The sequence below is a fragment of the Macaca mulatta genome, chromosome 6 (genome assembly GCF_049350105.2).
Source record: "Macaca mulatta isolate MMU2019108-1 chromosome 6, T2T-MMU8v2.0, whole genome shotgun sequence".
Lineage (NCBI taxonomy): Eukaryota > Metazoa > Chordata > Mammalia > Primates > Cercopithecidae > Macaca > Macaca mulatta.
In genome coordinates, this window is record NC_133411.1 from 44,191,174 (window position 1) to 44,198,310 (window position 7,137).

The window sequence follows — 7,137 nt, forward strand, 5'->3', positions numbered from 1 at the left end:
CTTTTATAGGGTAGTTTATAATCAGTTATAGAGCTCTGAACACTACCCTTTTTTTTGTTCATTTATTTGTTTTGAGACAGGGTCTCACTCTGTCACCCAGGCTGCAATGTGGTGGTGGCATAAGCACTGTTCATCCTCAATCTCCTAGGCTCAAGCAATCCTCCTACCTCAGCCTCCCAAGTAGCTAAGACTACAGGTGTACCCCACACACCCAGATAATTTTTTAATTTTTTGTAGAGATGGACTTTCCCTATGTTGCCCAGGCTGGGCTCAAACTCCTGGGCTCCAGCAGTCCTCCCACCTCAGCCTCCCAAAGTGCTGGGATTGCAGGCATCAGCCACCACACTGAGTCTTTTAATACATTTACTGACTCTTCATTTACAAATACTAAGTGTCTATATTGTGCTATGTAGTGATCAAGGTGCCGGAGATAAGTGATCAACAAGCAGACACGGACTTGGCCATAAAGTATTTGACACCTTCATGGGTTGGAAAAAAATAAAAACAGTAAACATGACAACAAACAAATAAGATAGTGTTTATATGATAAATGCTATCAAGAAACTTAACACAAGTGAGCTGGAAAGGTAGCTAGGAGGATCCTATATTAGCTAGTGTAGTAAGGATAGAATTATCAGAGATACTTCCACTTTGGTATGAATAATGCAATGAACAAAGCAAAAAAAAAAAAAAATCTGGGCCATGCACAGTGGCTCACATCTGTAATCCTGGCCCTTTGGGATCACTTGAGGCCAGGAGATTGAGACCAGCCTGGCCAACATGGTGATAGCCCATCTTTACTAAAAATACAAAAATATTAGCCAGGTGTGGTGGCATGCACTTGTAATCCCAACTACTTGGGAGGCTAAGGTGGGAGAATCATTTAAACCCAGGAGTCAGAGGTTGCAGTGAGCTGAGATCTCAACACACACACACACACACACACACACACACACACACACACACACACACAAATGAAGGTGGAATTACCATCATGAGAGAAGATTCTAAGAATAGAACAACTTTATTATGGGTTAGGCATGGTGGCTCACATCTGTAATCCAAGCACTTTGAGAGGCTGAGGCAAGAGGATCACTTGAGGCCAGAAGTTCAAGACCAGCCCAGGCAACATAGTGAAACCCAATCTCTATCCCCGACCAAAAAAGAAAAGTTTTTAATTAGCAGGGTGTGATAGCTCCTGCCTGTAGTCCCAGCCACTCAGGAGGCTGAGGCAAGAGGATTGCTTGAGCCCAGGGGTTCAAGGCTGAAGTGAGCTATGATGGTACCACTATATTGTAGTCTGAGCTTACAGAGTGAGACCTTGTCTTGAAAATTAAAAAAAAAAAAAAAATGTTTATTACAGCTAGGGAAAGAGAGAAAACAAATAATGGCTTTCAGTGACCCATGTGGGAGGTCTCCAGATTACAACAATCTTCTAGTCTTCTGCCCAAGATGCCATGCTGGCCTCCAGGCAAACCTGATACATGATTAGGTAAAGATGTCAGTTTTGATTTAGTTTTGATTGAATTATTTAATTACTGATGATACAGTGCCCACATATATGATATTCACTCCATAAATTATGAGGTTGGCCAAAGATGTAGTCAAGGCATTTTTAAGGGAGCTCTAACTGATTGTGCTTGATGGTGTGTTTCTACATTTTCTCCCTGAGTATATCAGATTAGTTGACACCTATATCAGCTGACCTCTTTATTCTCTAGGTTATGACACATTAATTCTTCCAGGATATAAGAGAAAATAAATAAAATGTAAAAGCAAAATACTATAAGCAATTTTTTTACCCATTTCCCCTTTGCCCCAAGAATACAGGCAGGTGGCACATGCAGCTGCAGCATTTACCCCGAGATCATTCACAAATTTTTTTTTTTCCAGATCATATGGTATCTGTTTTCAGCTTTCTGTTCAAACAAGCTGTCCCAACCGTATCAGTCCTACTTTGATGTAATTCTCTGAAAAGCATTTGAGGATAAGTTTAGGACTGTAATCTACCAGTTATCTCAGGGTAAACAATACAGCTGCAAGCACCGCCAGCCAGTATTCTCAGGACAAATGGGAAATGGGTTAGTTAATTAGTGGACCCTTCCACAAATACTGGAGACCACTAGAACTTAGATATAAGTATAATAGTATAATTGCAGTTTGTGTAAATTAAGATTCTTTAACAAAGCATCACCTGCCTTAGCAGTTTTTGTCTAGGGGAGTTGAAAAGAACTAGTAGATTCTTTTGCACAGTTTGGAGGGAGAGGCATGTCCACATAAGAGCCTGGACAGCAGGTGTCTACCTGGGTGACACAGATCCCCTTTGGGAGTTGTCACTCTTATGTGTGTTATACCCATCCAGAGCACTGCCAACTCTCTATAATGCAAGTTTCTATTCACTGTTCAATCCTGGAGAGACATATGCCAGCTACATGCTCAAAGAAATGATAAAGCTACTTTTCTGAGATCACCACTGGTGTTTCGCTAGCAATTACTGGCAGGTAGGGGTTGCTCCTGCTCTCGGGATCCATTCTCCAGACATCCAGAGTCCATAAACCTTTCACCTAACAAGACCTTTCAATTTTCTGCCTTCTATATCTATTCTGTCATTCTCATTGTTTCATTATTTTTCATTTCCTGTTCTATAGTTGTATATTTTCCTTTTTTCAAGTAAAAAGAAACATGGCTTTGAAGGGAAGCATCACATTTGAACCTTGTCTTTCTGGTTTTCAAATCAGCTCCTGGAGTAAACACAGAGTTAGCTGTGTTCTGAACAGTCTCGAGATTATTCTCTCATTAGTAAGAGCTGTGAGAGCTGCAGCCAGTTCCTCATCTTTGTATTTGTGGCTCCCTTTATAGCCCCTGGAACACGGTAGGGTATCAAAACATGCTTGCTAAATTTTGGGATCAGGTTTTATAATAGTAAACAATAATGTTTGATTAAGTAATTCTATAATTGTAACCATTGATGCTTTGTAAATACCATGTTTGACTCACATGAATTCCGATTTCACAATGGATATGAAAAGGAAGAAATAATCTACAGAAAGAATACAACAAAGAAGGACCCATTTTACATTCATTCCGATTAAGGTTATCTTTCAATCCATGCTAAAATCTACAATGATAATATTGTTAAAAACTGAGCAAATTACTTTCAACCAGATACTGTCTAAACATTAACTTTTGCTATCAAAAGTATTCCTGATAGTTACTTTGTAAAATGAGAGTACATTGGGCTTCCATTTCAGAGGTAGTTAATAAAGGCTACAGGGATAGATAACGTGCCAAGGGTCACTCATCTAGAATGGCATATAACTTCTCTGTAACTTAGCCACTGGGGCCTGAGATTTTAGCTTCTTGCTATTGTACACAGAAGTGCTGAAATCTTTTTCTTTTTTGGAGACAGGCTCTTATTCCATTGCTCAGGCTAGAGTACAGTGGCTCAATCTCAGCTCACTGCTGCCTCAACTTCCTGGCCTCAGGTGATTCTCCTGCCTCAGTCTTTCAAGTAGCTGGACTACAGTTAGGTGCCACGACGCCCAGCTGACTTTTGTATTTTTCTTTTTCTGAGACAGAGTTTGGCTCTGTCACCCAGGCTGGAGTGCAGTGGCCGCAATCTCGGCTCACTGCAAGCTCCGCCTGCCGGGTTCACCCCATTCTCCCGGCTCAGCCTCCTAAGTAGCTGGGACTACAGACGCCTGCCACCACGCCCGGCTATTTTTTTTTTTTTTTCTTTTCGTGCTTTTAGTAGAGACAGGGTTTCACTGTGTTAGCCAGGATGGTCTTGATCTCCTGACCTCATGATCCAGCCACCTCGGCCTCCCAAAGTGCTAGGATTAGAGGCGTGAGCCACTGCCCCCGGCTGGTATTTTTCGTAGAGACAGGATTTTGCCAATGTGCCCAGGCTGGTCTCCTATTCCTGGGCTCAAGAGATCTGCCTGCCTTGGCCTCCAAAAGTGTTGAGATTACAGCTGTGAGCCACTGCACCTGGTCGAAATCTTCTTAATATAACAATTCAGCAGTAGACGACAAAACTGGGAAAGACCATACTAACAATTGGGCAACTATGCTTACCCTGCTCCTCAATAACATCCCAAATCATCCTTTACACATTCCCTCCCAAGTTTTTCTTTGCTGATACATAAGGTTTCAGTCTGCTCTAGGACCAGCAATGTGATTTGGTGCAGCAATGAACTTTCTATAAGAAAGCCAGGCACCATAAAAACAGCTTTTCCTCCACAGGCATAGTAGTACTTTTTCCTTTCATTTCCTAAACCAAACTGTCACTAATCTAGATAATTTCATCCCAGCTGATAAAATTTTTTGTTAACATCATTAATTCCATCTTCTGAGAAAATTTGCTCCTAAGACTAAAGTCATCACCCAGTTTCTTGTTATCTGCTTAGAACCACCCAAGAGAGCAGAAGGGTATAAAAATGCAAACACTGGAGATTTCTGAGTTCCTGATACTCTGTCACCAATTGTGAGATGGATGCAATGAAGCAGCACTTTCCTCCTGGGGTGCAGCAGGAGCAGGACTTTCCTCTGGGGTGCAACAGGCCTGGGATTCAACAGACCAGGCACCAGGACACCAGAGGCCACCAATCCTGAGCCCAGGAGATTATGTGCCCTGTCAGCTCCCTTGTATGTTATTGTACACATACACCCAAATTCTGCAATACTTTACATTCAGCAATTCAACAGCAGAAGACAAAACTGGGAGAGTGAAAGACCACATTAAGAATTAGGCAATGAGGCCAGGCGTGATGGCTCCTGCCTTTAATCCTAGCACTTTGGGAGGCCGAGGCGGGCAGGCCATTTGAGGTCAGGAGTTCCAGACCAGCCTGGCCAACATGGTGAAACCCTGTCTCTACTAAAAATACAAAAATTAGCCAGGCATGGTGGTGGGGGCCTGTAATCCCAGCTACTTGAAAGGCTGAGTCAGGAGAATCACTTGAGCCCAGGAGGTGGGGGTTACAGTGAGCCGAGATTGTGCCACTGCATTCCAGCCTAGGAGACAGAGCAAGACCCCATCTCCAGGGGCGGGTGAGCGGGGGCGTGGAGAATTGGGCAATGACTAGCCTGGGCAACATGGTGAAATCCCATCTTTGCAAAGAAATGCAAAAAAAAAAAAAAAAAAAAAAAAAAAATTAGCCAGGTATGTTGGCACATTCTTGTTCCCAGCTACTCTGGAGGCTGACCAGGGATGATCATTTGAGCCTGGGAGGTCCAGGCTGCCAAAAGCATGACACTGCATTCCCACCAGAGCTCCAGAGAAAAACAATGTCTCATTAAAAAAAAAAAAGGACAATGAATAGGCAAAGCATCCTAAGGGGGGGGAAAGCCTGAGGCATCACATTATCCAACTTGAAAAGGATGCCATTATCCTAAGCAAATTAATGCAGAAACAAATATTGCATGTTGTCACTTATAAGTGGGAGCTAAAACTGGTACAAAGGGACATAAAGATGAGAATAATAGCCCACTGGGGACTCCAAAAGGAGAGAGGGGAGAAGATAAGGGGATAGAGGCTGAAAAACTTCCTCCTGGGGACTTAGTAGTTCACTCTCTGGATGATGGGATCAATAGAAGCCTCAGAATCACGCAACATATTCTTTTAACAAACCTACACATGTACCCCCGAATCTAAAATTAAAATGCAACATGAGTCAACATAATACAGAATAATAATATAATAAAATACACAAAAAATGATATTTTGATTAAAAAATTTGGCAACCACCCTGGCCTGCTCCTCAGTAACATCGTGATCCTTTAGGCATCTAACAAGCATTACTCTGGGGCAGAAAGGGACCCAGTGTGCTCCAGTACCAGCAATGCATTTTGGGGGCAGTAAGGAACTTTCTAACCAGGGTCTCCTCAAAAACCTTTCTCTCCACAAGAAAGGTAGTATTTTTTTCTTTTCAATCCCTAAAGCAAACTATTTAACTAGATAACTTCATCACAGATGATAGGACTTTGCGTTAATCTTATTAATTCCATGTCCTGATGTAATTTGCTCCTAAAATTAAGGTTCCCACCCACCTCCCTTACAATCTGATTTGGACCGCCCATGAGGCCAGAAGAGTATAAAAACGAGATGTTGACTTCCGAGTCCCAGATACCCGGTGTCAGCTGCTGAAAGAAGACCGCAATGGAGTTGCTATCTCCCCTCCGAGTTTGGTAGGCCCGGGATTCCGCAAAGAAGGCGGCGGGGCCAGATACCTCCAGCCCCCAGCTCAGTACATTCGGTGTCCTGGATGCTCCCTTCCTGTCCTTACCATTGCGAGCCCTCCTGGGACGGCCTAGAGTTCCACTGGGACCTACTTTCGCTTCCCGCGTGCTTCTTCGCTGAAACTGCCGGCGAAAAGGTGTCTTTCCAAGCCTCAGAGCACCTTGAGACGTGCAGAGCACCTTGAGACCCTGAGGCGCAGGATCGCCTGCTCTGGATTCCGCGCCCGAATCCCAGCAGGAGCCATAGGAGCCCTCAGGAGAGCAAGAGGCTGCACAGGGTCCCAACGGACTCCCGCCCCCGCAGTCTCCCTCGCAACTCGGCCCTCGCTCAGAGGACATACGACTGGAGCCGGAGACGTCCGTCCGAGGAGACCTTTCAGAGTGTCAGCCTACTAGTGTTCCCCGAAGCCACCAACCAAAGTTCCAAGAATGCTGGCTACAGATTGCATGTGCTGGGGGCAGACGCCCTAAGACTGGGTACACCACCTGCTTTTGGAGTCCTGAGCCCTGAGACTTCCTCTGAGACCTCCCATTGGATGATCCTCTTGTTAAAAAAAAAAAAAAAAAAAAAAAAAGTTACAGTAACACCTGAGTTCTCTCAAATGCGAAGGAAGAAGTTTTGCCTTGAGATCACTTTGTGCCTTTTTCTTTCCCCTTCTCAATAAAATTGTACACAAATGTGAAAATTCTGTTACCTGGGTTCCTGCTGATGATGTTGAGTAAGGATGAGACTCAGGGGTGGGGTGTCTGGTTGCTGGTACCAGGACTGGCAGGAAACCTTGGGTCACCTAGATTTGCTGGTTGCAGAGCAAAATAAAATTTAAAAAGTGGTGCGTTTTATGCAGAGATTGGAGGGGAGGATCGGCCAGGGGTTGTGCACAGCAGGTGACTCACAGGCTG

The 7,137-nt window shown here is 43.9% G+C and overlaps 2 protein-coding genes across 2 annotated transcripts in view; both read left to right on the top strand.

Moving 5' to 3' along the window:
* Positions 1 to 6,915, top strand: part of LOC144341400 (uncharacterized) — a 28,816-nt gene extending 21,901 nt beyond the window's left edge. The window contains exon 2 of the mRNA XM_078004695.1: positions 6,037 to 6,915. The gene's annotated coding sequence lies outside the window, so the exon portion shown is untranslated. The remainder of the gene's footprint in view (positions 1 to 6,036) is intronic.
* The window catches only part of LOC144341401 (uncharacterized), a 25,249-nt gene extending 18,334 nt beyond the window's left edge, over positions 1 to 6,915 (top strand). The window contains exon 1 of the mRNA XM_078004696.1: positions 1 to 6,915. This exon is cut by the window's left edge and continues 18,334 nt beyond it. The gene's annotated coding sequence lies outside the window, so the exon portion shown is untranslated.
* Positions 6,916 to 7,137: the final 222 nt, after the last annotated feature.